General features: G+C 44.2%; 1 protein-coding gene and 1 long non-coding RNA gene across 2 annotated transcripts in view; one reads left to right on the forward strand and one right to left on the reverse strand.

Moving 5' to 3' along the window:
• The window catches only part of slc25a21 (solute carrier family 25 member 21), a 781,061-nt gene that overhangs the window by 380,115 nt on the left and 373,684 nt on the right, over positions 1-27,262 (reverse strand). The window lies entirely within an intron of this gene.
• The window catches only part of LOC119955027, a 113,318-nt gene that overhangs the window by 81,880 nt on the left and 4,176 nt on the right, over positions 1-27,262 (forward strand). Inside the window, exon 2 of the long non-coding RNA XR_005458372.1 lies at positions 7,506-7,598. This is a non-coding gene — a long non-coding RNA (uncharacterized LOC119955027). The remainder of the gene's footprint in view (positions 1-7,505; positions 7,599-27,262) is intronic.

Genomic DNA, 27,262 nt, shown 5'->3' on the forward strand with positions numbered 1-27,262 from the left:
ATTAAAAAAGGAATGTTCAGACTTTGCAAATTATTATGACAATGATGTGGTTGCAATTCAGTTATATGACAAAATTATTGATTTTGTGATGCTCCTTCGAGCTGGAGGGAATAGAGTTCCCCCTGATCCTAAAGATGCTCTGGAGTCTTTACTGCAGTATGGGAGGGATGTCTTTCCGACGCTGTGTGTTTCATACAGATTACTGCTTATAATCGCATTTTCAGTCGCAAGCTGTGAAAGGTCATTTTCAAAACTGAAATTAATAAAAACATATCTGAGGTCTTCTATGTCACAGGAGCGACTGACCAACCTGGCTTTAATAAGCATTGAAAAAGAATTTCTCACAGCTGATGTAAAAAGTGAAGTAGTTCAGGTGTTTTGTGACAGGAGGTATCGTTTGGGGAAAAGAACTTAATAAATTTGATTGATTTATATTAAAATCGAATAAAGCGTTTATTTCATGTTTCATCTGTGTTTATATATTCAAAATGTTTTCCTTTCTCATAATATTTCTCAGTATATTAGGCCTTATACTTGAGTCTTTGGGGCATATAATCAAGATTTGCCCCGGGCATCACCAGACCTCTGCATGCCACTGGTGTAGAAGGAGTATAGTAGAGGGCTGAGCATGCAGCCTTGTGGGGCTCCGGGCTCGAGGACTATCGTGGAGGAGGTGTCATTGTTTAAAAAGTGACCTCCCTATTCTTCCGACAAAAATGTGCTATTTCATGTTTATCCGTGTTGAAATCAATTTGCCAATTGTTTTCCCATTCTGAAAGTTTATTGATGTCCTCCTGTAATTTCATAGAATTTACAGTGCAGAAGGAGGCCATTCGGCCCATCGAGTCTACACCGGCTCTTGGAAAGAGCACCCTACCCAAGCCCATACCTCCACCCTATCCCCATAACCCCAACTAACACTAAGGGCAGTTTGGACCCTAAGGGCAATTTAGCATGGCCAATCCACCTAACCTGCACATCTTTGGACTGTGGGAGGAAACCGGAGCACCCGGAGGAAACCCACGCACACACGGGGAGAACATGCAGACTCCACACAGTCTATTGCAGACTTCCTCAGTATTAGCAATTCCCCCCAGGTAAATTTCATCCACTAATATAATATTTTGAAATTGTTGCACCAAATGTGTTGGAACAAAAACAAATCTTTATTAGTGTCACAAGTAGGCTTACATTAACACTGCAGTGAAGTTACTGTGAAAAGCCCCTAATTGCCACATTCCGGCACCTCTTCGGGTACACTGAGGACAAATTCAGAATGTCCAAATGTCCTAACAGCACTCTCTTTCAGGACTTGTGGGAGGAAACTGGATCACCCGGGGGAAACCCACGCAGACACGGGGAGAACGCACAGACAGTGACCCAAGCCGGGAATCGAACCTGGGACCCTGGAGCTGTGCAGCATCTGTGCTAAGAGTCATATTTCAAAGCTTCATAGTCAAGGAACTTTGTGAGCATAAAGCGAATGATGTGAATGTTGAGGAGAAAACATACGTTGGATTATTTTTGTCTTCATTATACCCAGGAAGTCCTCAATTCTTAGGTGTAGTAATAAAGAAATGTGGTGGACATGCATTAGAATAAACATTTCTTCCATCAAACAAAACAAAGTACTCTTTGCCATCTACTTCAAAACAATTGACATGCTCATTCCCATGGTTTTCTTGTGTTTGACTGTGGAATGAAACGAACCTTGATTGGATCATTTCTCATTCTGAGATGCACCTCCCAACTTTTACCCAACTCTTCAAAATCTCTATCTAACTTTTGCATCTCAAAAATAATGTCTTCCCACTGCTTTCTTATGGACTATCCTATGTACACTTTGTGATTCACAAGCAACTCAGTGGCTAGAAATAATTCAGTCCTCACCACCATGAAGCAATACTTGTTCTTTTCAGTTTTAATACTGTACTATTGAAGTCGATCTGGGACATTGTTCAACTTTACTATGTGCCCCATCTCCATCTTACTGCTGATTAGAATGTCATCTAAGAAACACCACATTCCTTTAATCTCATTTGGTTCACAATCCATGATAGTCTGGAACACTGCAGAGGCATTGGACACTCCAAAATGGTATTGTTACAATCCTTTGTATGAATGGTAGTCAGTGCCTTGCTTTTACCAGTTAATTCTTATTGCAAGTCTGTCTTTGATAAATCCATCTTACTGAACATCTTTCCAGTGGCTAAATTAGAAAACAAATCTTCACTGGTGGCAGTGGGGGAGTATCATTTTTGATCTCCACATGGGCGCAACCCATTCACTGATGTTCATGTTATAATTTCCCCTGTTCTTTCAGATCTATCCAGTTCTTTACTTTTTGCTTCTAACAATGCTTTAAGAACTGGCCCAATCTTGCCAAGCACCAGCTGTACATCTGGACAGATGGTTATGGGGACACGAAAATGGCAGAGGAGTGAAATAGATATTTAGCATCAGTCTTTACGGTGGAAGATACTTCGAACATCCCATTAATACTAAAGGATATGCTCGATATATGCGTTGCTACGGTCTTGGGGGTGTTATGCTTATTATGTTGTTTTATTGTTGTTTGTTACTGTTTGTTGTTATATTTTTGTAAAAAATTTTCAATAAAAATTATTTTTTTAAAAAAATACTAAAGGATACAGGAAGTGAATTAATAGAATAGAATAGAACAGTACAGCACAGAACAGGCCCTTCGGCCCTCGATGTTGTGCCGAGCAATGATCACCCTACATAAACCCACGTAACCCGTATCCCAACAATCCCCCCCATTAACCTTACACTACGGACAATTTAGCATGGCCAATCCACCTAACCCGCACATCTTTTTGGACTGTGGGAGGAAACCGGAGCACCCGGAGGAAACCCACGCAGACACGGGGAGGACGTGCAGACTCCACACAGACAGTGACCCAGCCGGGAATCGAACCTGGGACCCTGGAGCTGTGAAGCATTGATGCTAACCACCATGCTACCGTGAGGTAATTAAGTATCATTACCATCACTATAGAAGTAGTATTAAGTCCAGTGTTTTTCAAACTATTATTCCCAGGACCCATTTTTGCCAACCGGCCGACCTTCGCAACACAGGCCACGTTTGTTTATCTATAATGTGAAAGGGGAGCCTGCTTGGTCCTCAAGATCTCAATCCAATCAGGTTCACTGGAGGAGAAGGAAATACACATATCAGGTGCAGACTTCAGCCAGTACCTTTGTGCCATCTTCATCTTTGTGAGAATGAAAAATCCAACCTCGCACATGTAGGTCATTGTGAAGGGCAATAGCAACAAAATACTTGTTTTACCCAGCATTGGATACTCCTGGGAGATTCCATTCCAGAATATTGACAGCCTCATGGGCTTTTGGCATGTTTGTAATATGTTACCACAGGTCAGCAGCATATTCTTTGCATTTGGAGTCAGTTGTAAGTTAATAACTGACTCAGATCTAAACCTCAAAAGGAATTTTTCACTCACCACTTCTCTTTCAAAGTGTGAAACATCTCCCCCTCATTTGCCAGTACTCCCCTGCATATAACACACATGGGCTTTGCATCCTTATTTGCATTGGCACAATTGACAAAACAATACCTCACAAAATCATCTTTATCCTGCTTTATTCCCGAGTTAAATTTCTTCTTTGTAGGTTGTTAACCAGAGGCCCTGGAGCTCTGTACAGAGCTAACACTAGCACTGCTCTGTCCTGCTGTGGACTCTCCTGTGCAGCTCTCTGCAGCAGATTCAGTTGTCAGATCCTGGCCAGAAGGTACACTGCCTATTTGTGTCTCTGGCCATCTCTTACTTGTACGAAAATGATTAATCTTCACAGTCCTCTTGCCTTGCTTGCCAGCAGTTAGAAATTGGAAGAAGCTCTCCTCCATGATTTGGTGCCAAAAGCACATGCATACAGGTCACTTGACATCAAGCATACGTACAGAGCACTTGAACTGCTCACCCCTGCCGCTTATGGCCAAAAGACTACACACAGCCTCATTTTTTTCTTATTTAAAAGGCGGCAGCGGCCCATTCTCACTAACAATGTTGGTAGCGGTTATTGGGTGCTTCTCCCGCAATCAGGGGGGGGGGGATGCCAACCGCAGGGTCGCCAGGGGCAGGGCGGTGGCTGGGGATGACAGGTGGGACTGGTGCCAGGGGGCTGATGCCAACTCACCCATGCGGCTGGATGAGGATTGTTGAGCTTCTTGCGGTACTGGTTGGTGGTCCACCTGGTGACACTCCCCATGCTGACAACCACTGCCACTGTCTCCTTGGCGCCACTGGCTTCCCTGTGGGTGACCCTCCAATGCCATCAGGGTCGGCCATCGGACAGTTCCCGCTCGCACCCACACTTTGAAACTTTTACTTCAGATCGCACCTACTATCTTTGGGCTGAGACATTAAACCAAGTCCCCATGTGCCCTCCTAGATGTCAAAGGTCATAGGGTACTGTCTCAAACAATTACAATTCACATAGTGACCTTGGTCAATATTTATCCCTCAACTAAAACCATTAAAACAAATTATCTGGTGATTATCACATCAGATTTTTTTGTGGGAGCTTGCTGTGTAAAATGTAGCTGCTGTGTTTCCTGAAAACACCATTAACTGCAATTCAGAAAGTATTTAATTGTCTGTAACGCACTTTAGGACATCCTGAGAACGTGAAAGCCACTGTACAAAAACAAATAATTTTATTTATGGGAAACTGATTGTTAGTAAATTAATATCAGCCCAAAAAGTGCCAACACAGGTACAATAGAACGGATGGCCTTGACTCTCCTGTAAATTTCTGTGGAAAGCTTTAGATTCACAATCATCTACTGATATTCCTTGGTACTTGACTCAACAGACACCTTAGTGTTACAGTTTCTAGCATTTTAATTTCCTTAGGTCACAATAATTGATTGAGATAAGCGACAGGTACGGCGCAGACTGCAGCTGAAACTAATGCTGTTTGTGAACTAAATCTTGGGCTGAATTTTATCCCATCAGGTTTTTTTTAAAAGAAGAAAACATGTAAAATAGCTCATGTGACTAGGCTACTAACTTTCCACCCATTTCCAAGTATATTCCTAGAGTACACCAGGCGGACGGGCACTGAAATCAGCAGCTTAGCCACCAACGTAAATAAATAATTGAAAGTTTACTAGACTTGTGAAGCAATAAGCAACAAGTCTTGTTAAGCAAGCCTATTGGCCTGGCTAGTAGTCTGCACAGGCAATAATATGCAGTGGGCCGCCATTTTTCATGATTTACATGAAAAAAATGCAGAAAGGGAAACCTGATTTTGGGTGCCCCCTGTGCCTGGGGGTATCCCCCTTCTGTCCCATCTACCCTCCAAAATACGGCCCATCACCCCCGCCCCTGTGCTCCAGGGTCCCTCCCCAGCCGAAAACCCCAGGGCTTACCTGTCTGGTTCAGCCAACCATCTTATTTGTGCTCTTTCTTGCAGTCATGGCAGCGCCCACTACTGAGCTGTGCTATTGCTCAGAGTACTGGAGCTGCCAGCTAATCACATTGACCACTGAGGGGTGGAAGTCCCACTCTTAACCTCTGATGGCTGCTTCTTCTGGTTTCTTTCTGAGGGATGAGCGGTGTGCCTGCCCTGTAAATTGCGGCTCATTGTGTGCAGTGCACAACTTACCTCACAAAGTTAACTTACAAACTGACCCCACAGATGTAGAATCATTGAATCCATACAGTGCAGTGTAGCCCATTGAGTCTACACTGACCCTCCGAAGGAGCACCCTTCCTAGAGCCATACCCCCGCTCTATCCCCATAACCCCAACTAACCTTTATGGACACTAATGGGCAATTTAGCACAGCCAATCAACCTAATCTTTGGACTGTGGGAGGAAACCAGAGCACCCGGAGAAACTCACGCAGACACGGAGAGAAAGTGCAAACTTCACACAGTCACCCAAGGTCGAATTGAACCCAGGTCCCTGGCGCTGTGAGGCAGCAGTGCGAAGCACTGTGCCACCATGCCATCCTATATACTTCAGTCAAGTTCCACATTTTCTTGGAGCTCAATTTCTGAAGTTAATGAATAGTCTTATCACTGGTTGTGAAAATGGTCAATATAGTGAACAAAGAACAATACAGCACAGGAACGAGCCCTTCGGCTCTCTAAGCCCGCACTGGCCATGATACCAACCTTTGCCAAAACTCTCAGTACTTCCTTGTGCCGTATCCCTCTATACCCATCCTATCCATGTGTTTGTCAAGATCTCTTGTGAATGCCGTTAATGTATCTAATGGGAACAAAATCCTTTTAGTGGTCACTGCAGTTCTTTTTAGTGAGTGGCTCAACATGTATACTGCATGTTGCATTTTGAAAATTATGGCGATAATGGGCAGGGTTTTCTGACCCCTCCCACCTATAGGATCTTCTGGTCCTGCCAAAGATGGGCTCTCATGGTGGGTTTCCCAGGGGCAGAGAGCGAGTGAGCCTCAGAAAAACCCAAAGACCACAGTGTTTGTGAAGGGAAAATAATCCGCTGCAAAGTAAAAAGACAAAGAATTGGAAACTAGAGCACTTTTGAGATTATCAACCCAAATAAAAATGTAAATCAACCAAAACTGTGGAAATATGTTTATTTTAATAGCTGATTAATCCTATCATCTGGCTACAAAAGGATAAGCCACCTATAGTTTTCTTTTCACTTAGCAGCGCACTGTATGGTGCAAGACATTCTCCAAGTCAAAATGCAAACATCAGAGTCAAGAATGTAAACATGAGATTGAAAAACGAGTATTTCCTGAAAATGTTTTTCAGTAAACTTCAGAAGTCTTCCAAACCAGATTCTGGGTTGCAGGGTTGCTTAACTCAACTCAGCACCAGGAGTTTATGCATACAAGGCAAACGGTTAGATTTGGTGCAGACTCTGAAACAGTTTGGCTATTTACCATGCACACAACTACACCAGTGCAAAATCCTTAGTTTACAAAAAGGTTGTGTAGATTACAATGTTTTCTCACATTAACATTTATCATTTCATTCTGCAAAATTAAAATACACTACATTCTATATACAACTTCCTGTAAAATAATTATGAGTTTCATCTATTATTTATAATTTGTACTAGCATTGCCAACTAGAATTAATACACCCCACCAATTTTCATTTCACTTGCAAACCATGCATTTTACAATATTACTGATATATGCAACATGGAATTTTTAATGTCAACTTTTGAATCTTAAGATGATATCAGTTTGCATAATACAAATATCCCAGTCCACTAGACCATACAGACTCTCCGTGAGATCACCATGAGTTTGAATGTGCAGACACATCCGAACAAAGTTAGATATCCTGTCCAACAGACTAACAAGGACGGGCCATAAAGTGTTATTAAATTCTGTGAATGATACCTATCTTGTTGCTATGACTATTACAGATCATACTGCACACACTGTCAGCTATTTTGTCATGACAACCATAGCACCCAAACAGACTGAGCAACAATGATGCGCATCTCTCTCTCTTGCAGGGCAAGGTGAAACGTAGCAGGAACTAACCCGAGGTGACAGGCACACCTGAAAGAGAGGATGTTGACTATCACCAGGACTCCCATAAGATCCAGGTCAATAGCAAAGCTGAAAACATTGAATGTGGTGGTTTCTTCATACCTAAAACAATTTATCGTATCTCACTTTCCGCACGTCCCTTACAAGCTGTAGCTGGTATAAATTGCACCTCTTACTGTACCCCACCTCTCATCCCCCACCAGGACCACTACCATTATCTTGTGCCTTTTTCCTTTCAAATATTCAAGCGATGGACACCTGACCAGGCAATGGAGGAACAGTGAGAAGACAACGATGAAGAACCACAATCATTTGACTTCACACTTGCAGCTGCCAGTTAGATATAGACGCTGCACATATCCTAGAGGTTAGATTAGAGGTAGGATCTGCATGCTGAGACACTTGACATGAGTTGCCTGCAGTTAGGGCAGGGGGTAGGGAGAGCATAGACGTCAGCTCATTAAATGGTGTGGTCAGACATGGCTTCCGCTGCAAAAGATTCAGATGAGCCTTTTGATAGGACATCCTACAGAAGAATGTTGATGCATATGTACAATTAAATTGTTGCTTTTGTTTGGAGAGTTGGAATGTTGGTTAGCTGGATAGTAGTGGAAGTACCCCAAGAAATCTGATAATCTCGAATGCAGAGAACTGTGCAATAGAATCAAAGTGAATTCCTGAGAGCTGTGGCACATATAGGTTTGGTTCCAGAAGTGAAAGTCCCCTAAAGATCTCCACTTGGATGGAAGTAAAAGAAAAACTGATATTATCCTCTTGCGATTTCTATACTTAGTAAGGGTTTAGGAAACATACATCAGTAGTACTTGCTTTGTTTAACTTTTGTGCAGCAAAGGTTTTTGTTTAAAACATGATGGGCTGGATTCTGCGTTCCTCAGGCTAAGTCATGACAGGAAAATTGGCGCGAAACCCTCACTGATTCCGCTACCAGTGTGGGGATAGCATCGGCACCACGTGAAACACCCACGGAACGCGCAGACAACAATTGGAGAATTGTCAAGTCCCGTGCTGCACATGCGCATTGCTGACAAGCTGCAGCCATGTGTTTGCCTACACCCCACCCCCACACACACGCGCGCGCGCGCCAGAAATGATGCCATTGGCAGTGCTGGACCGCGTACCCGCCCACCCCAGCTCGACTCCACAGCCCACCTGCTAGCCACCCTCCACCACTCCCTTCATCCCTGGCACAGAAGCCTCCCTGCCAATGGCACAGATCTCGGCCTAGTGTGGCGGCACTGGACGAGATCCAGATTAACATATTTAAGAGAGCCGTTTGCCTCATTTAAATACGTCAAAACAAGATTCTCCTGAGGCCCGGGAATGAACGCCTGCACCTGGGAGATCTCGCCATGACATTGTTTAGCCCTGGTCCACAGAAACGTAGACCTGGCATAATGGCACCTGTGGGGTCTCCCAGGATATAGGAGGCCCATGGGTGGTCGGGCTCTGGGCAGGGTGGCACCCTGACACTCCTGGCACCTGGGCATCTTAGCACTGCCAGTTTGGCACCTTGGCATTGCCATCCAGACACCCTGGCTGTGCTACTGGGTGACACTGCCAAAGTGAAACTGCCAGGCTGATGGGCACTGCCAGGGTGCCAGGCTATCAGTGCCTGGGTGCCAGTTTCCCCGTACCAGGGATCAGACCCAGAGGTGCCCTGCCTTTAAGAAGTGGGGTGACGAGGGGCTCGAGGACCCCGAAGAGGTAAGTTGGGCAGTCGGGGGTCGAGAGGCTGCAGTGGGGCATCCGTAGGGCGGGAGGGGGAGGGGGTGATCAGGGTGGCATTTAAGAATGTCAACCCGATTGCTTCCTGGGAGCATCAGTGCAGAAAGTGAAGTAAATGCAACCTCGATGGGACATTCTCGACCGAGGCCAGAAAGAGTTCTTTTTGATAGCGGGGCCATTCTCGGTGCAGCAGGTGCAAGGAAAGACCCCGCTACACGTGCCCAAAACGGGACTCTTTTTTGCCCGTTAAATCGCACCCTCACAGACAAGAAGATAATTCACATAATAGAATCAAATTTGTGTACCTTAAAGATAGGCATCGTAAATGTAAATGCAGTCCTGTTCTTGTCACAGCAGCTTATTCCAAATCCTCAAATGTTTCACTAAAATAGTTGGTTTTTAGGTCATTTAAGTTGATTAAGAAATAACATGGCTAACATTCCTCCAGCTCCAATCATCAAAGAAACCCAGTTTACACATATAACAATAACATTTTCCAACTGGTTTTATTCAACTAATAAGGCTAAAATGTTGTAAGTGACCTGGAAACTGTCAAAGTTTTTTAATGCCAGATTTCCACACATTGAACACCTCATCAAATGTTAAGGTCAGTTACTGGTCCAGAAGTGGCCTCTAGTTTGCAGTAATCATATGAAAAAAATTGCAGATTTACACCTAATATTCATCTGTATGTTCATATAAAATGAGTATGCAGTATTTGTGGAAGGACCTTTAAAGAACCTGAAAGTAAGATTTGTGACACCATTTTGGAGGCTGTTTTATAGATATTAATATCTATAGCAGACTACAAAAGTGTTTCTCGTGATCAGAGTTAATTGCCAGACTTTAGTGCAAAAACAACAAATATAACTATGTTCCTAACCTTTGAGGTATACTTGAATTGTCACAGCTGTCCGATCAGATTGGTATTTCACTGTTGTGCATTTATCCATTGACAACAGACCTTGCCCCATTATTAATAAAAGAAGACTTGCATTCATAAAGCACCTTTCACGCCATCAGGATGTTCCAAAGTACTTTACAGTGATTAAGTACTTCTGAAGTGCAGTCACAGTTGTAATGTAAGAAATGTGGCAGTCAAAACTGCTCACAAGGTTCCCCAGACTGCAATGTGATAATGACCCTGATAATCTCTTTCTAATGATGTTGGTTGAAGAATAAATATTGAACAGGAAAACACCTCTGTTCATCTTGAAAACTGTACCATGAAACATTTTATGAAGCAATGGCTCATAAGTATCAATCTTTCTTAATTCATCATTTTCTAAGCATGAACCAGTGTTGCAAGTGCTGATGCTATCATTTATTTGGTTGTAGAAATATACTTTATTTGTAAAATACCTGAAAAAAAATTACAAATATTTCAAAATGGCCATCACACAAAGTGCAATACTATTCAGGTTCCCTACATACATCATGTTGCACTCTTCAGGTGTCTCAAAATAGTCAAAGAAACAGCACAGTCATTTCAAAATGCTCATGACAAATGGGGCAATGGTATTTAAGTTGTCAACCAAGACCAAATTGTATTCAATACAATTGTGATGCATGTAATATTCACGAAAACATTCAATATGTGGCATACAGTCCAAGAGGACTCTATACAATTCCCGCCCCTTAGTTTACTGTGGCTGAAAGGTCTTAGACAGCAACCTTCCCCCATTTTAGCTCTGCGGTGGTTGACCCACACTTTAGTACAATCCTTACCACGTGTTCCTGGGCTTTGCAAATCTGCAGCACTCGGTCAGGGACAACACTTTGAGTTGGAAAACCTGCAAGTTTCAGGCAGACCAAAGAATGGCTTTCACCGATTTGACTATCCTCCAACAACAGCTGATGGTTGTCTCATTGAGCGTCCCTCGGAACAGCCTGTAGAGCACAGATACCTGCATCACGGTGCTCCTTGTGATGAACTTTGACAAAAAACACCTCAGGCGCGATTCTCCGATCGCGGGACAGAGTGTCCGCGCCGACGTGAATGCCGTCGCATTTCATAACGGCGCGAAACGGGCGCGGGCAGTAGCGATTCTGTTCCCCACAGGGAGCCAGCAGGGCACTGGAGCGGTTCACGCCGCTCCAGCCTTACTTCCTGGCATGCACTGGGGGTGGTGCCAACCCGCACATGCGCAGTGGCGACGCGCCAACCCGCGTATGCGCGGTGGCCTTACTGAATGCTCCGTCCCCGATGCAGCATGGTGCGGGGGTTCTGGTGCTGGACGCGCAACAAAGTAGGCCCCGGGGTGGAAGAGGCCAGCCCGCCGATTGGTGGGCCCCGATCGCGGGCCAGACCCCATCAGAGGCCCCTCCCGGGGACGGAACCCCCCTCCTGCCCACCCCCCACAGGCCGCCCCAGACCCTTCGCGCAGAGTTCCCGCCGGCAGCGACCAGGTGTGGACGGCGCCGGCAGGACTCTGCTTTTTCCGTGCCGCCGCTCGGCCCATGCGGGCCGGAGAATCGGCAGCCCGGCCTCGAACAGCGGTCCGCGACCGGCAACACGCCAAACGTGTCAGTGCAAATGGTGCCAATTCTCCGCACCTTGGAAAATCATGCGCCGGCGTCGGGGTGGCGCGGTTGCGCCAATTCTCCGGCCCGGCGTGGGTCTGGGAGAATCATGCCCCTCATCTCTCTCCAGACTTTCTTTGCAGAGGCACATTCCACAAGGAGGTGGACAACAGTCTTTTCCCCACCACAGTCACCTCAAGGGCAGCGTTCAGATGGGTTGAGACTCCGGGTGTGTAGGAAGGATCTGATGGGGAGGGACTTTATCACCACCAGCCATGCTAGATCCTGGTACTTGTTTGAAAGTTCTGATGATGAGGTATTCTGCCAAATGACCTTGACAGTCTGCTCAGTGAACCATCTGACAGAATCCATCATCTCCTTTTCCCGAAGGGCCTCGAGGATGTTACGTGCAGACCACTGCCGGATGGACGTGGGCAAAGGTGTTTCTGCATAACTTTTTCCACGAGGGTCAGGTGGTACGGCATGGTCCAACTACTTGGAACATTCCGCAGCACTATGGCCAGATGCAACCTTCGCAACACTGGGGACAGGTGAAACTTCAGCACATAGTGATACATGGTATTTGCGTACCAAGGACCTATGCACAGCTTGATGCAGCCACACACAAAGGTGGCCATCAGGATTAGGGTGATGTTGGAAAAGTTTTTTTCCCCTTTATGTAGACATTTGTACATTGTTTCCCTTTGAACGTGGTCCTTTCTTGACCCCCAGATGAAGTGGAGTGAGGAATGGGCCAGACCTGCACGATGTATAGTAACACTTGAGTGCGCCTCGCACCTGTTGACCAGGTTTGTACCTGCAATGGAGAGGGTATGTCACTCCCACATACCTATATATACCTATTCATTATACCTACTCATTCTTTCTGGTTTCTAAAGCATGCCCTGGTCCCTCCAAAATGCAGGCGGCACAGTAACACAGCGGTTAGCACAGTTGCTTCACAGCAGCAGGCACCCAGTTCGAATCCCGGCTTGGGTCACTGTCTGTGCAGAGTCTGAACGTTCTCCCAGTGTCTGCATGGGTTTCCTCCGGGTGCTCCAGTTTCCTCCCACAAGTCCTGAAAGACGGGCTTGTTAGGTGAATTGGACATCCTGAATTCTCCCTCTGTATACCCGAACAGGCACCATAGTGTAGCGACTGGAGGATTTTCACTGTAACTTCATTGCAGTATTAATGTAAGCCTACTTGTGACACTAATAAAGATTATTAAAACTATACCCCCAGCACCTTCAGGCCGTCTGAAGAGGACAAGAAATCAGTCAGCCCAGTTCCTTAAAAACATGGCCTCGCTCTTGCCATGATTTACCGTGGCAGCCGAGGCCAGTTCGAACTGGTTGCAGATGCTGATTAGTCTCTGTACCAATGGCAAATACAAGCAGAAGACGGTGAAGTTATCCATGTACAAGAAGGCTATGACTTGAATGCCTCCGCTCCCTATTATGTCTGAATCCTTCCTGATGTGATCAGCAAATGGTTCTATACAACACACGAACAGGATGAGAGAGAAGGCAGCACTGCCTGACTCCAGATTTAATTGGAAAGCTTTCTGTTTCCCACCTGTTGATTGGAACTGCACTACTGATGTTTGTGTAGTGCAGTTGGATCCAATTGCGGATTTCCTTTCTAAACCCCATTTTGGAGGGCACATCCATCAAGTAGGTGTGCAATATTCTGTCAAAGGCCTTGTATTCAACAGAACAGCAGAAAATCTGTATGTGCCTATGATTGCTAAAAGATAAATTCCCAATCTCAGTTAAGAAGGAACCACTTTCAGGTGAGAGGGATAAGGTACTCTTAAATGCATGCAGCAGCAATTTACATAGTGATATTAACAAACATGAAGAACAGCTTCCCTAGCCAACCTTCGGTTAGAAAACAGCTTGGTAGCAATCTGCAGTTTACAAAATTCATTCTGGATTACTTAACCATGGAAGTATGAATTTGTAGGAAACTCACCCTACCATAATTATTCTGCACAAGACTTTGGGATTTTTGGTTAATCACAAAATAATTATTCAAAAAACTATTGAGCAACAGACCAACTCACACCAGCTCAAGTTCAGTACTGACATATATTCACAATCATTTTTTAACATAGTTACTAATCTTGCTGTGTTGCAAATAATTCTTCAGCTTATTGGTCTTATGATGAGAACTGCATTTTTGTACTTGAGTAATTTGGCCATTGTAACAAATTACAAACAAATATGCAAAAAATTGAATAAAAATTTTGAAATAATGCTATTTCACATTTGTGGCATTAAAATGATATTTGAAAAACGAAACTTGCCAAATGTTCGCACCTATTTCTAGAAAACGTCCTATGAAATGAAGTTGTTACAGCGCTTAAACTGGTACTAATTACAGTATTCCTTACCAAAACCACAAACCAAACTTTCTATATAAAGCTATCTAAATACAACAGAAATGTTGACAATACACAATAAATACAGGTATTCAAGATTTATGCAACATTTTATTGATATAACCTTCATTAGTCAAAAGACAGCTTTGTTCAGATGTTCTTTCAGATTACTTATCAACTTTTAGTTTAAAAAGTACTAATCAATACATTTTGAACTTTATGTTTCTAGGATTATGATTTTTATTTCATTTTTTTTGTTTTTAACTACAATGTAAACTTCATCCTCATATGATAACAAAAGGCAGAAGAGTTGTACTGTCACCTAGTGGGCAAATATATGCAGGCATTAATTGAGCATGTTTGACACAAGTGCACTAACTGCATGTGAAGTTCACGTGACATGTGGGAAATCTTTGGCTTGCTGCCAACCAATTTACATCTCAAAAGGGACAGCAGAAAGATGAAAATCCCACAGAGGACAGCGTTTCCATTTATAAATGCTTGACTGCCTGTTTGAATTTTGGTGCACCTCAATTTATGTCACGAGAACTATTGAAAACAGTCTTAATTATAAATGCAAATTTAAATACAATACAGCAAAAAACCCAATGCCACATCTATTTACACCCATTTCTGTCTATACCCATATTGCTACCATCAGTTCTTCAATCCGCCCACAAAACATGGCTAAGTTGGGACGTGATAATTTCGGACAGTATTTAAAACTTTTATAATTCATTTAAAATGTTTAGGAATTAAAGACATTTCAGCAATTTGTTCTCTAATTTTTACTCTTATAAAGTCTGTGGATGAAATGAGCTGGATCCTACGAAAGTAAAAACAGCTGGTTAAAACAATATACTTGTTTTTATTCGTTTATGGACTGTTATAACATTTGTTTTTCATCCCTAATTGCCTTTGAGAAGGCTTTTCAAACTGTTGTAATCCATGTGGTACAGGTACACCTACAGTGCTATTAGGAAGGGAGTTGCCGGAATTTCGTTCCAAGTTAAGACGATGTGGAGCTTTGAGGGGAATTTGCAACATGGTGCTGTTCCCATGCATCTGCTGCCCTTGTCCTTCGGTGGTAGAGGCTGCAGGTTTGGAAGGAGGCTGTCAAAGGAGGCTTGCTGCAAATCATCTTGTAGATGTTGCAGACTGCTGCCACTATGCACTGTGGTGGAGGGAGTGAATTTAAGATAGTGGACGGGGTGCCGATCAGGCAGGATGTTCTGTCTTGTTGGAGCTGAACTCATCCAGACAAATGGATGGTGTTCCATTACACTCCTGACTTGTACATTGTAGATGGTGAACAGACTTTGGGAGGTGAAGTACTAGTCGCAGAATTTCCACCTCTGAGCTGTCCTTGTAGCCATAGTGTTTTTTGGCTGCTCAGATTCTGGTCAAGTGTAACCCCCAGGATGTTCAGAATGGGCAGTAACTTGAGGGTTTAAGATTCACTCTTAATTGCAAATCTCCAGCATTGTTGATCAGTTTATTCTGCTGTGCATTTTGCTCCTTGCAAATAATATCTCATCCTTAGCTTCATAGTTATTTTTAAGAACTTGCTGGATTTACACATTAATTGTGTATTCTCATCTCAGAACTATATATTGTAAAGAGCAGCCGAAGCACCTTTTTAGTGATCTCTGACCAAGAAATGGAATAATTTAAATTATGGAGTCTCAATTCCCAAGGTGATAAATTGTTGTTGATGACTCAAAAAAATGTCGATTTTTTTTTTTTCTTTGCTGTTTCTTTCCTTTCTGCTCATTTTAGGGATGTGAACCACCATTTATTGTGAATCTTAGAGTCATATGTTGGCCAGAATAAGTAAGGATGGTAGATTTCTTCTCCTGAAGAATATTAGTATATTAGTGAACCAAATAGGTTGTTACAACAATCCAGTAGTTTCATGATCACCATTACTGGGACAAGCATATTTTTCCAATATTTAAACTCTCCTGGCTGCAATGGTGAAATCTGAACTCAAGTCTCTGGAGCATTAGTCCAGGGCTCTGTCTAACTAATCCAGTAACATTACAAGTATGCGACCACCCACTTCCCTATCTTAATCTAATCTTTCTTCGCCCATTTATTTCTCTTTCTGCATCTGACTTGACGCTAAATCATTCTACTCCTCAGCCATTCCATGGTTTCTTTCTCAACTCATAAATCTCATTGGTTATGACTGCTGGTCCTACCAATATCTGAGGCCCTAGATGTTCTGTTGCTCTCAACACACCATCATCTGCTCACACTTTCATTAAGTTATAGCGCAAAATATTTTTGAACAGAAGGGTTACAAAAAAAATTAATGGCTCACAGCAAGAGATGCCCCTTTCTAGCAAGATCTGACTTAAGGAAAAGCTAGTTATGTACAATGCAGCATTTAGAACATTACACGTTACACGACCTGCAAATGAAGCTGAACTGTGAAATAGTGATCATAAACAATTTAGCCAAAGGTGCTAGAAGGCTCAATATGAGACAGTCAGGGTAAAGGAAGGGCCTAATTTTATGGAGACCATCAGTTCTGAATGGGTGGCACGATAGCACAGTGGTTAGCACTGTTGCTTCACAGCTCCAGGGTCCCAGGTTCGATGCCCGGCTTGGGTCACTGTGTGGAGTTTGCCCATTCTCCCCATATCTGGGTTTCATCCGGGTGCTCCGGCTTCCTCCCACAGTCCAAAGATGTGCAGGTTAGGTGGATTGGCCATGGTGAATTGCCCTGAGTGTCCAAAAAGGTTAGGTGGGGTTACTGGGTTACGGGGATAAGATGGAGATTCGGGGTTAAGTAGGGTGCACTTTCCAAGGGCCGGTGCAGACTCGATGGGCCAAATGGCCTCCTCCTGCACTGCAAATTCTATGATACAAGGCACGTTACATAAAAGCTGAAAATTATTTCCATTGTGTTCAGATATTGTTAACGTAATCTCTTTTTGTAGACGTCAGTTTAGAACCTCTCCTTGGTTTCAGAATCATAAAGTTCATCAGTAGCGAACAACCAAGCTCTTCATTAAAGCAGGAAAAACAAAGTTTACCAGATACTGGGGTTTTAAAATATCTTTGAAGATGCTTTGTCAGATTAGTTGGCATAAATATGGTTATCTTTCTTTTCAATTAATTCTGAACATTCCATCTCAAATCCAAGAGACTTGTTTAGAGTTTAAAGTATGTTGTCGAACTTGTTTACATTTGGCCGCATGGGCAACATGGGGCTTTGTAGTCTCGAGTAATAACTATCCACAATTATCACTCCAGTATTCGACAAGCATGGAATCTGATGTTAACTCTTCAAATTTACTTACAAACTATAACTTATTATTTACAAAAAAAACACTACAATAATACTTGCACCAGTGTCTACTAGCAAAGAAAAACATCACGATGTTCAAGTAGTATGAATATATAGACAAGTAGCTTCTGCCAGTTTACACACTGTTTAAAGCTGGTAATCATGTAACTGAACAACCACAAACATTTTAACGCCTGATAACAGTCAATTATTGGCACAGAAGAGCAATAAAAAGTTTAGTGGACTTGTAAATATTTAATTAGTTGTTACAACTGTGCTAACTACATATTTTCGTACATTTATGAAATGCACTTTAATAATGGAAAGATGTATTGCACATGGTTTATAAAAGTGGAGGAGTAACAAAGATAAATGAATCCAACAATGCAGTATAAATCTTGCTGAGGTGCAAATCTAATACTGAATGGCATGAAATAATTAGTATGAGATTTAGCACTACATAGAAGCATAATAAGAAGAGTTTAGCCAAGAGAAAACCTACACTATTTAAAAGTAAGAAAAGTATTAGAATCTACTCAGACGCTGAGCTTGTTTTTCATACTACTGTCTGGCAGACATTAACAACAAGGGTGACATCTAGAAGCCTTGGATAAATAAACAGTTGCCTGATAGCACAGCATAGCTGAGACAGGTTATACGGCCTGATTTGCTTTAGCAAAGACAAAGTGAAGTGAAGTGAAAATCGCTTATTGTCACAAGTAGGCTTCAAATGAAGTTACTGTGAAAAGTCCCTAGTCGCCACATTCCGGCGCCTGTTCGGGGAGGCTGGTACGGGAATTGAACCGTGCTGCTGGCCTGCTTTGGTCTGCTTTCAAAGCCAGCGATTTAGCCCTGTGCTAGTTTAAGAACCTAAAAATGGAGATATATATATTTGTTTCTTCTTAGAACATATAGGCGCGATCTAACAGCCTCGCCACACCCGACTCAGGACGCATCGAGGCCAGTAAACCTCACGAGAGGCCTCTTGCGGGATTTACCGACCTCGTCATGCCTCGCGAGATCTAATTAAATCTCACAAAAAATTACGATTTGGATCTGCATATTCAAGTGAGTCGTTAGTCTCACTTAAATAGGTCTACACTGGATCTACCCAGCTCCAGGGATCGAACGGCCTTGCCTTGGAGACCCAGGTCGGGTGCCATTTAGTTCTGGTTTCCAGAAACGTTGACCAGGCTCACTGGCACTTGCGGGCGGGGGAGGGGGTCTCCCAAGTGATTGGGGGCCTCTGGGTGATCAGGCTCTGGGCAGGGACTTACCCTGGAACCCCCGATGCCACCCAGGCACGGTGGCACTGCTAGCCTAACACCCTGGCAGTGCCAACTGGGTGCTGCCCTGGCACTGCCATGATGCCGAGGTGGCACTGCCAAGCCGGCAGGGACTCTGTTTCCTTTCCGTTAAGTCGCGCCCATAGAGATAGTTCTGGAGACAATAAATTTAGCCAATGTCATTGAAAACAATGGTCTGAAATCCATGATTTTCCAACCCTTCAAAATACAAATATTAGAAATGGCATTAAATTCTTTTTATTTGAAGTAGATATCAATTGAACTGAAATTATTTTTAAAAAGCATTACCCAGATTAGCTGGTCAATGGTGAGTAAATTTACAAAAATGTATGTATAATCTTGGTGCATAAATGATTCAATTTTACACAGGTTTAATCGCATTTGTTCAACTTTACATAACTGAGCTTTTAGAGGAACGTTGGCTGTCTTTCAACTTCCACCAACTGCATCATACTCAAAACTGCTGCATATACCTTGTCTCAGAAAATCTCATCACTCATCACCCTATCCTTACTGACTTTTACCTATATCCTCAATTCCTTCCGGATCATCATCCTGCACTAGCTCTGCAATCTCTTTCAGTCTTTCAGCACCCTCATTCCCCAAAGTCTCCATCCTTTTGACTCTGGCCACTTGTTCAATCCCCAATTGCTTCATTCTCACCTTCTTGCCTTCAACCACCTGAGTCCCATCTCAGAATTACCCCCCAAAACTTATCTACTTCACACCTTCTTTAAAAACTTCTTCAAAACCCAATCCCTTTATCCAAACTTTTGGTGTTCTTTCTTAATCCCACCATTCCCATCTCGTTGTTCATTTTCCATATGTCTATCTGTGTAGTGCCTTGTGAATTTTCTATGTTCAAGGTTTTACGTATGCAGCTTTTAGTAGCTGACAGTTGCTACCCAACATTTTCATTGAAGATAATAGCACTTATTTATGGGATAATTATTGAAATTTTATAAGAAGATTAATTAAGAAAATACCAGCGAGACACATTTATGGTTTAAGTCAGTACAAATGGATAAAAGACAGTAGAATTCTGGTGACATTATATAGGGGGAAGGCTTGCATGAGGTGGCTCCCTTTAGCCTTTTTTGCTTAGTTTAAGGGGGCATTTTCATTTTAAAATGCACATATTAATGGGATAAAGAACCTACATAGGTTAAATGCCCAGAAACCCCAGGAGAAAAAAGGCTAAAAATAGAAGTTCGTCGACAGAGTTGGAGGCCTCTCGGGCTCGATTGTGGAAAAAATGACGGAGGCAGCCTCTAGCACTCCACTAATGGCCGAGATCGACAGAATTTGACAAACGCTGACAGGTTGCATTGGGGGATCTCCACAAATTGATGGAAGAGGCCTTGTCTCCCATCCATTTGGCTGTGGAGAGGACCAACAAAACAGTAAAGGTACATGGAACCACGATACAAGGCATGGTATCCAGATTGCCTCTGGAAGTGGAGATATCTCTGATGGCTAATGCGAATAAAGCGCTGAAGGCCAAAGTGAATGATTTGAAGAATCATTCCAGTAGGCGAAACATCCGAATTGTGGGACTGCCCGAGAAGATGGAAAGCCCAACTCCCACAGAGTATTTTGTAGAGATGTTTGGGAAGATGGTGGGGGAGGGTGGACTCACATTCCTTCCTGAGCTGGACTGAGCCCACCAGACACTCCAACAGAAGCCTCGTCCTGCCAAACCACCGTGAGCAGTAATCGGGAAGTTTCACAGCTTCAAAGAAAAAGAGCCGGTCTCGAGATGGGCGAGGGAGCATCACCTCTACAAATGTGAGGGCCACGCCATCCGGTTTTACCAGGATGTGGGAACAGAGCTGGCAAAGAAGTGAGCTGTGTTCAACAAAGCCAAGGCAGACCTGTAGAAAAGCATTTCCAGTTTGAGGTGGTGTACCTGGCGTGGCCAAGAATGCCTTTTGAGAGAAAATACTATTTTTTTGATGCGCCTGGGGAGGCTGATTCCTTTGTAAAGATGCATGGGGTGGGCTCGGGCGATTGAGGTTTTTGGATATTGGGGATGGGCATGTTGAAATTCCTTGTTCATGTTTGCATGTTTCTGTTCTTGTTGGGGTTGAATGTTTTAAAAATTGGGTTTTGATCTGGGGTTTAGTTTTATGTGGGTTTTTGTTCTAACTGTTGTGAAAATATATAGCTCCCTGTTGTTTTAAGGGTTTTTTATACTTTGTTGGGGTTTTATCTGTTAGCATTTTACTTCACTCTGGGTGGGAGCCACCTGCTAGCCGAAAAGTTAGCTAACGGGAGTAGAGTAGAGGGATTGACTGCAATTCATTATAGTAGTTCTGTTTTAGATAATGAGCTTTGTGTTGATGTCCTGTTTGGGGTTAGGTTTATTAGAACTGGGTTTTAGTTCTTTATGTTTGCCTTGCTGTATTCCGTATGCAAATTTGGGTGTAGTGGTGTCTGAGGGCGAGGATGTGGGGGGGGGGGGGGGGGGGGGGTAGTTTGCTGACAGTGATTGCAGATTTTTCTTTGTTTAATCTTGTTAGTGGGTTTGGCAGTCATCTTGGGGAGGTCTGGTTGCTGTACTTTCTATGTAACTGTTGGATAATCCCTCTTGGCGGAAATGGCTTACTCTGGATCGAGAGGGGGGTGGAAAGCCCCCAATTTGTTTGGTCACCTGGAAAGTCAAGGGGTTGAATGGCCCAGTTAATCCTACCTAGACCCACTCCCCTGCCCGGTGCCCTTAACCCCTAACCTGCACATCTTTGGACTGTGGGAGGAAACTGGAGCACCCGGAGGGAACTCACGCAAACATGGGGAGAGAGTGTACAAACTCCACACAATCACCCAGCACCGGAATTGAACACTGGTCCCTGGTGCTGTTAGCAATGCTAACCACCGTGCCACCCACTTTGCCTGACATGTTCATATTCAATTAATCTTTCCATCCGTTCAATGGAGTTGACATGATAAAAGACTAATAGTTACTTCTATTCAATGGGGCTTTAAAAATAGAAATAAAACAGGGCATAATGATGGGCATTGAGATGCAAACTCTATGCAAAACTTATTGTTACATGGTTGAGACAGGAAGTCAGCAAAGCACTTCATTCAAAAAAAACAATGTTTCCGATATTCAGTTGAGAGTCAAAACCATTACTCTAAGGCCCTTAAAAGTAGGCACTATTTATAAAAGCATACCAAAAATTGAACAGAGACATCTTTAGCTCCTTTTCACATAAAGCAGTAATGTAGGATTCTGCCAACATGTTGAGAAAATACCTGGTATGCAGCCAGGGTGTTATTGTTTGGGCACAAGATCTGCTATGACAGATGTTCCTTGTGAACTATTGATACAAACTTACTTACCAGGTCCAGATTTCCCTGTCTCACATGTCTCTTTTCTGATTTCACTATGCCCTAGGTATTTTACCGTCCTATGTGATATCATGAGCATCAATTACCAATCTTCAAAAATATAAGTCCTGTCCAGGTCATGAGTCAAACCAAGGCTCACGATTTTGTATAAATATATGTAGGTTATAAGTCGACTGAGAAAATTCAACTTTCGGGTTGTTTTAAGTTTATGAAAGAGTATATTTTTGGCCCTGAAACCAACTTATGAAAAAGTTGAAGACAAAAAATTTTAAATCGGAAGAGCTTCATCTGGGATAGTCAGAAAATGCATTTTGTAACCAGACACTCAAATTCCGAAGTCACAACACTTTAATTGTAATGAGGCAGAACTGTGGCACTTTAACTGTCCATAATAGTAACTACTATTGAATTTATTTTGCTTTCAAACACCACAAAATACAAACTTAAATTGCACTGGAAAGATTATGCCATGAACATCTAAGCAATATTTTGTCCCAAAATACTGCACTATATTTATGTAGGATGATTTATAAAGATGACTGGGACCCCAAACCATTTTGAAAAACATTTTTAAAAAATCAGTGGGCACCTCTCCCTCCATGTCAAGAAAACACATCAAGGCTTTCACTCGGGAATTCTTCTCCTTATGTCATCAAAAAGCAACATTGCAACTCATGCATGTTGAAAGCTGGGCCTGGATTTTCGCTCCTGGGTTGGGAGCACAGAGATGGGACATTTCCTGGCTCCGCCAACCTGACCTGGGAAAAGTATCCGGGAAGGTATTTTCATTCCGGCGTGGCAGAGCTAGCTGTATTAGAAATCGGGTCCACCACCCCCGGAATGAGTGTGAATGCTCTGGGTGGGGAGATGGGCTCTGTGGTCCGGCATTTTGGTGAAGCTACTTAAAACATTAACAAAACAAAAAACAGCCCTTCAGCCCTCATACCCCCTTATCCTCGCAACACACTTCCCATGCCCCTGCTATGCCAGACCAAGCTGCCCCTAAGCCCCTTTGCCCACTCCTCATAGCCCCTTATACTTCCTATTCCACCCTATGCTCCTCTACCCACCCCCAAAGCCCCCATATCCCCTATGCCAACCCATGCCCCCACTCATCCCCATGGTCCTTTTTAGCCTCTCTGCCAACTTCGTGCCAACCCATGTCCCCACCAACCGAAGGGGAGCCAAGGGTTAACAATTAATGCCATTCATCAGTGGCCAAACAGATTCCATTCATTCACTATGACCAACTGAAAACTCATGGTTATGCCAAATCAGAGCCATATTGGTTCAATCATGTAATGCACAAGTTCTTCACCGAAAGGTGAATCTTTGGAATTCCATGCCCAGGGAAGCAGTTGAGGCTAGCTCACTGAATGTTTTTCAGGCAAAGATAGATAGATTTTTGAACAGTAAAGGAATAAAGGTTATGGTGAGCGGGCAGGTAAGTGGAGCTGAGTCCATGAAAAAGATCAGCCATGAACTTATTGAATGGCAGAGCAACTCGAGGGGCCAGATGGCCAACTCTTGCTCCTAATTCTTATGTTCTAAGTTCTCATCTCTGTGGAATGGAATGCTGCTCACCCCAATGTGGTTGCTTGAGTCCCAGGGACAACGAGGAACAATGCAATCTAGTTTGCCAAACCTTAACTACCCAACTTTTCCCATAGGTTTTTCATTCACATCTTTCTTTTCTGCACCCATTAACCATTCTGGTCTTGGAATATATCTTTTCCGAGAGGAAGCAAAAGTGGTAATGGATCTAATGGTCCAAGGAGCTTTTCTTAAAATCCTCATTTGATGCAGGAGGTTAAGGATAGAAAGGCGACGGTACATGTAGCTTCAGCTAGAGGTACTGCCCGTGGGCCATGGCCAGGGGGAGTCGGAGCATCAACAGGAGGCTGAGGAGCAGAAACCTAAACAGTGGACAAGAGGTGCCACATTGAGGATCTACCACACCGAGTCTCCTACCCACATGAATGAGAGACAATGTACAGCAAGGCTACAATTGTCCAGAGATCTCATCCGCCACATATGCCACATGATACATACATAGAAGATAGGAGCAGGAGGAGGCCTTTTGGCCCTTCGAGCCTGCTTCGCCATTTATCACGATCATGGCTGATCATCCAACTCATTAGTCTTACCTTGCCTTCTCCCCATAGCCCTTGATCCCATTCGCCCCAGACCATGATCTGAGAAGACCTGAGTGTGTTTGGAGGTTTCCTCCTGCCAGTGGCCCCGAAGGTGACAGGAGCACTCTTACCTCCTTGCCTCTCGAATAGGGACCTCTGCATCATTTCTTAGTAACATATAACTGCATAAAGGAAATGACAGATGCCCGATACAGGAAGACCCATGGTTATGTAAACTTTCCTCTGAATGAGAGTAGCCAGAATCAGTGATTTACGGGCTTCACAGCTATCTCGGGCTTCTTCAGAGTAAGGGTGCAATTGACTATACCAGTGCGACAGCAGCCCTTCGTTTTCATTAACTGCAAGGGCTTTCATTCCGCCAATGTGCAGTCCATGTGTGACCATCGCAAGCACAACCTGCACGTGCACTCAGGACCCTGAGTGTTGCCATGATACCTTCATCATGTGTCATTCCCAGGTGCCTGCGAATTTCTAAGAGGCATAACGTCTGCAGGGATTTTGCTGGGGGATGAAGACTACTCTTAAATATTGGTCAATGACTGGTACGATGCCCTCCGACTCCAGCTGTGGAAAGGTACAACACTGCTCACGCCATCACATGCTTCCCCATAGAGCAGACCATAGGACTTCTGAAGATGCAGTTCAGATGCCTGAACTACTCAGGTGGTTTGCCACATGATTGCAGTTTGCTGTGCCCTTCACAAGTGGCTATGCAGAGAGGTGAGGGCCTGCCAGAGGATGAACTGGAGGAGGAAGAACCCTCCTTGGAAGATGAAAATGAGGGAGTTGCAAGTCCATGGGATGCTGAGGGACAACATGAGCACCATGATGTCATGGAGTGGGGGGGGGGGGGGGGGGGGGGGGGGGGGAGGAGACGTGGAAGGCGTGTCTGTGATGCCCTAATGGCTGAAAGGTTCTAAGAGGAGCAAAAGTAAGTCCGATCATCAGGAGACATTTCCTCTAGCCCTTTGAGCCATTTCATGACTTCTGAGGGAATAGCTGTACCATCACTGAGAGGACGGGTCCTGCATTCACACTGGGGACTTTAGAGGTTACAACTCACTAGGTTATTATTTTAGCTGTAGTCATTGGTGTCCGGGTAATGTGCTCACTCTGTCAATGTAAAGTCCAGCAAGGAATGCAGCAATGTGAGTTGAGACGAGGACGTAGGCACTGCCAGGAAGGAAATGCGGACAAGCGTGGGCTCTCTTCCTAAAGTGCACATCTTGGTTTGGGACACCATCAGTTCAGAAACTTATATTCTGTGTGCCGCAAAGAGAAAAGGATTAGAGATGCCACACACTTGGATTTCTTACAAACACAATGAGAGGTTTATTCGGAGATGTTGCTCGCACAATCTAAGATGGAGAACTAAAGCCCACGCAAACAACACTCTGCTGATGTCACTAAAGATCACGTGACATTCCACCAGCAGGGATGTATTCTCTGATACACACCAGAAACCCAGATATGCAGAGACTTACAATGGTGAGGAGAGCTCCTCAGTCATTGCTATCCCTTGAGGTCTATGGGTAGAAAACTCACCCATCATACACTCCTAATAAAGAATTACACACATCTCCCTTACAACACACAAGGGTCTGGTGACAAGTTTCACTGAGATCGACATTACATGAATGTAAATCTTAAAAGGGAACTTTTTTAAAAATTTTCCCAACCCGACCACTACTCCTTGGAGCAGCCGTGACATCTGCAGCAGTGGCAGAGGCAGCCTGCTGACCGCTACGTCCTGGTGACTGTGATGATCTTGGCATGCGTCCTCTGGTGGCCCGAGCCATGTAGGGGCCCGGCTTCAGATGGGTCTCCTGCTCAGGGGCAGAAGCACCCTCGGTAGCTTGTGCTGCTGGAGTTGGTGTGGGCACAGGCAGAGGGGAGTCTGAGTGGCTGCACACCCTTGGAGTATTCGGAGTGGAAGCCCCCAGGGTGTCCGGCAAATTCTCATCCTCCCTGTGGGCGGCAAGAGAGCAAATCTGCAGGACCTACTAGATTACAAACCTTCCCACAACGGAGCCAGGACAGCAGAAGGAATGCAGATGGACTCCTCCATCGTGCGCTGTAGTCTGCTGAGAGACTCTCGAAGCACTGCCCGATGTTCCGCTGCCTGCATTTGCCACCAGCGATCTGGTAGCCACTTCCAGAGGGTCATCATCTGACTGAGACTGAGTGGGTGACTTGTCTCCAGCAGCCCTCCGAGTGCCAGAGACCTGAGCTGTATCTGCCTCCAACTGCTGTGGGGGCGTGTCAATGAGCTGTTCTTCAGAAGGTGATCCAAGTCTGACCTTGAACTATGGCCCCACTGAGGTGCGTGTGCCTCTGCGCTGGTGGAGAGTGCAGGTGAGCGCCGTGACGGTTGTTCCTGAGCACTGTCATCCTCAGACATGCTTTGGGGGGCTCGGGGTGTTGCTCAGCTGGCTGGCTGGTCCTGGTCTGCTGGTACCTGAAAATACAAACGGACAATTTTAGTGGATGAGCTGAAGCTAAATCAAAGTACATTGCACTCACTGAATTGCAGGATTCAGTGAAATTATGTAGCTGAGATCCGTAGTAAAATGTTGTGAGAGGCTAAGCTCTACGTTGCCACAGGAGTGACCCCTGTCCTCACCGACAAGCTCTGCTGCAGCCTCCTCGAACTTACTGATGGTGAAGATCTCTGCCATCCCTCCTCTGGTCTGAGCTCGTTGACGTTTCTGTTTCACGAATTTGGCCTGTATGGAGATAAAAGTAATACATATGATCAGAGGGGCTGGAGCAGAGGTTGGATGAAATGCATGTTCTCTGTTTGTGGTGTGATCTACCCAGAAGGGACAGAGATTAGAGTGTGAGCAACAAGTCAGATAGGAGAGTGGTGTTGTGAAAGAGTTGTTGAGACAGAAAGTGTTGATATGTGTCCCCCGCGAATGAATGTGTGAGATTTGCGAAGCGAGTAGCC

This window comes from Scyliorhinus canicula, chromosome 2 (assembly GCF_902713615.1).
Source record: "Scyliorhinus canicula chromosome 2, sScyCan1.1, whole genome shotgun sequence".
Lineage (NCBI taxonomy): Eukaryota > Metazoa > Chordata > Chondrichthyes > Carcharhiniformes > Scyliorhinidae > Scyliorhinus > Scyliorhinus canicula.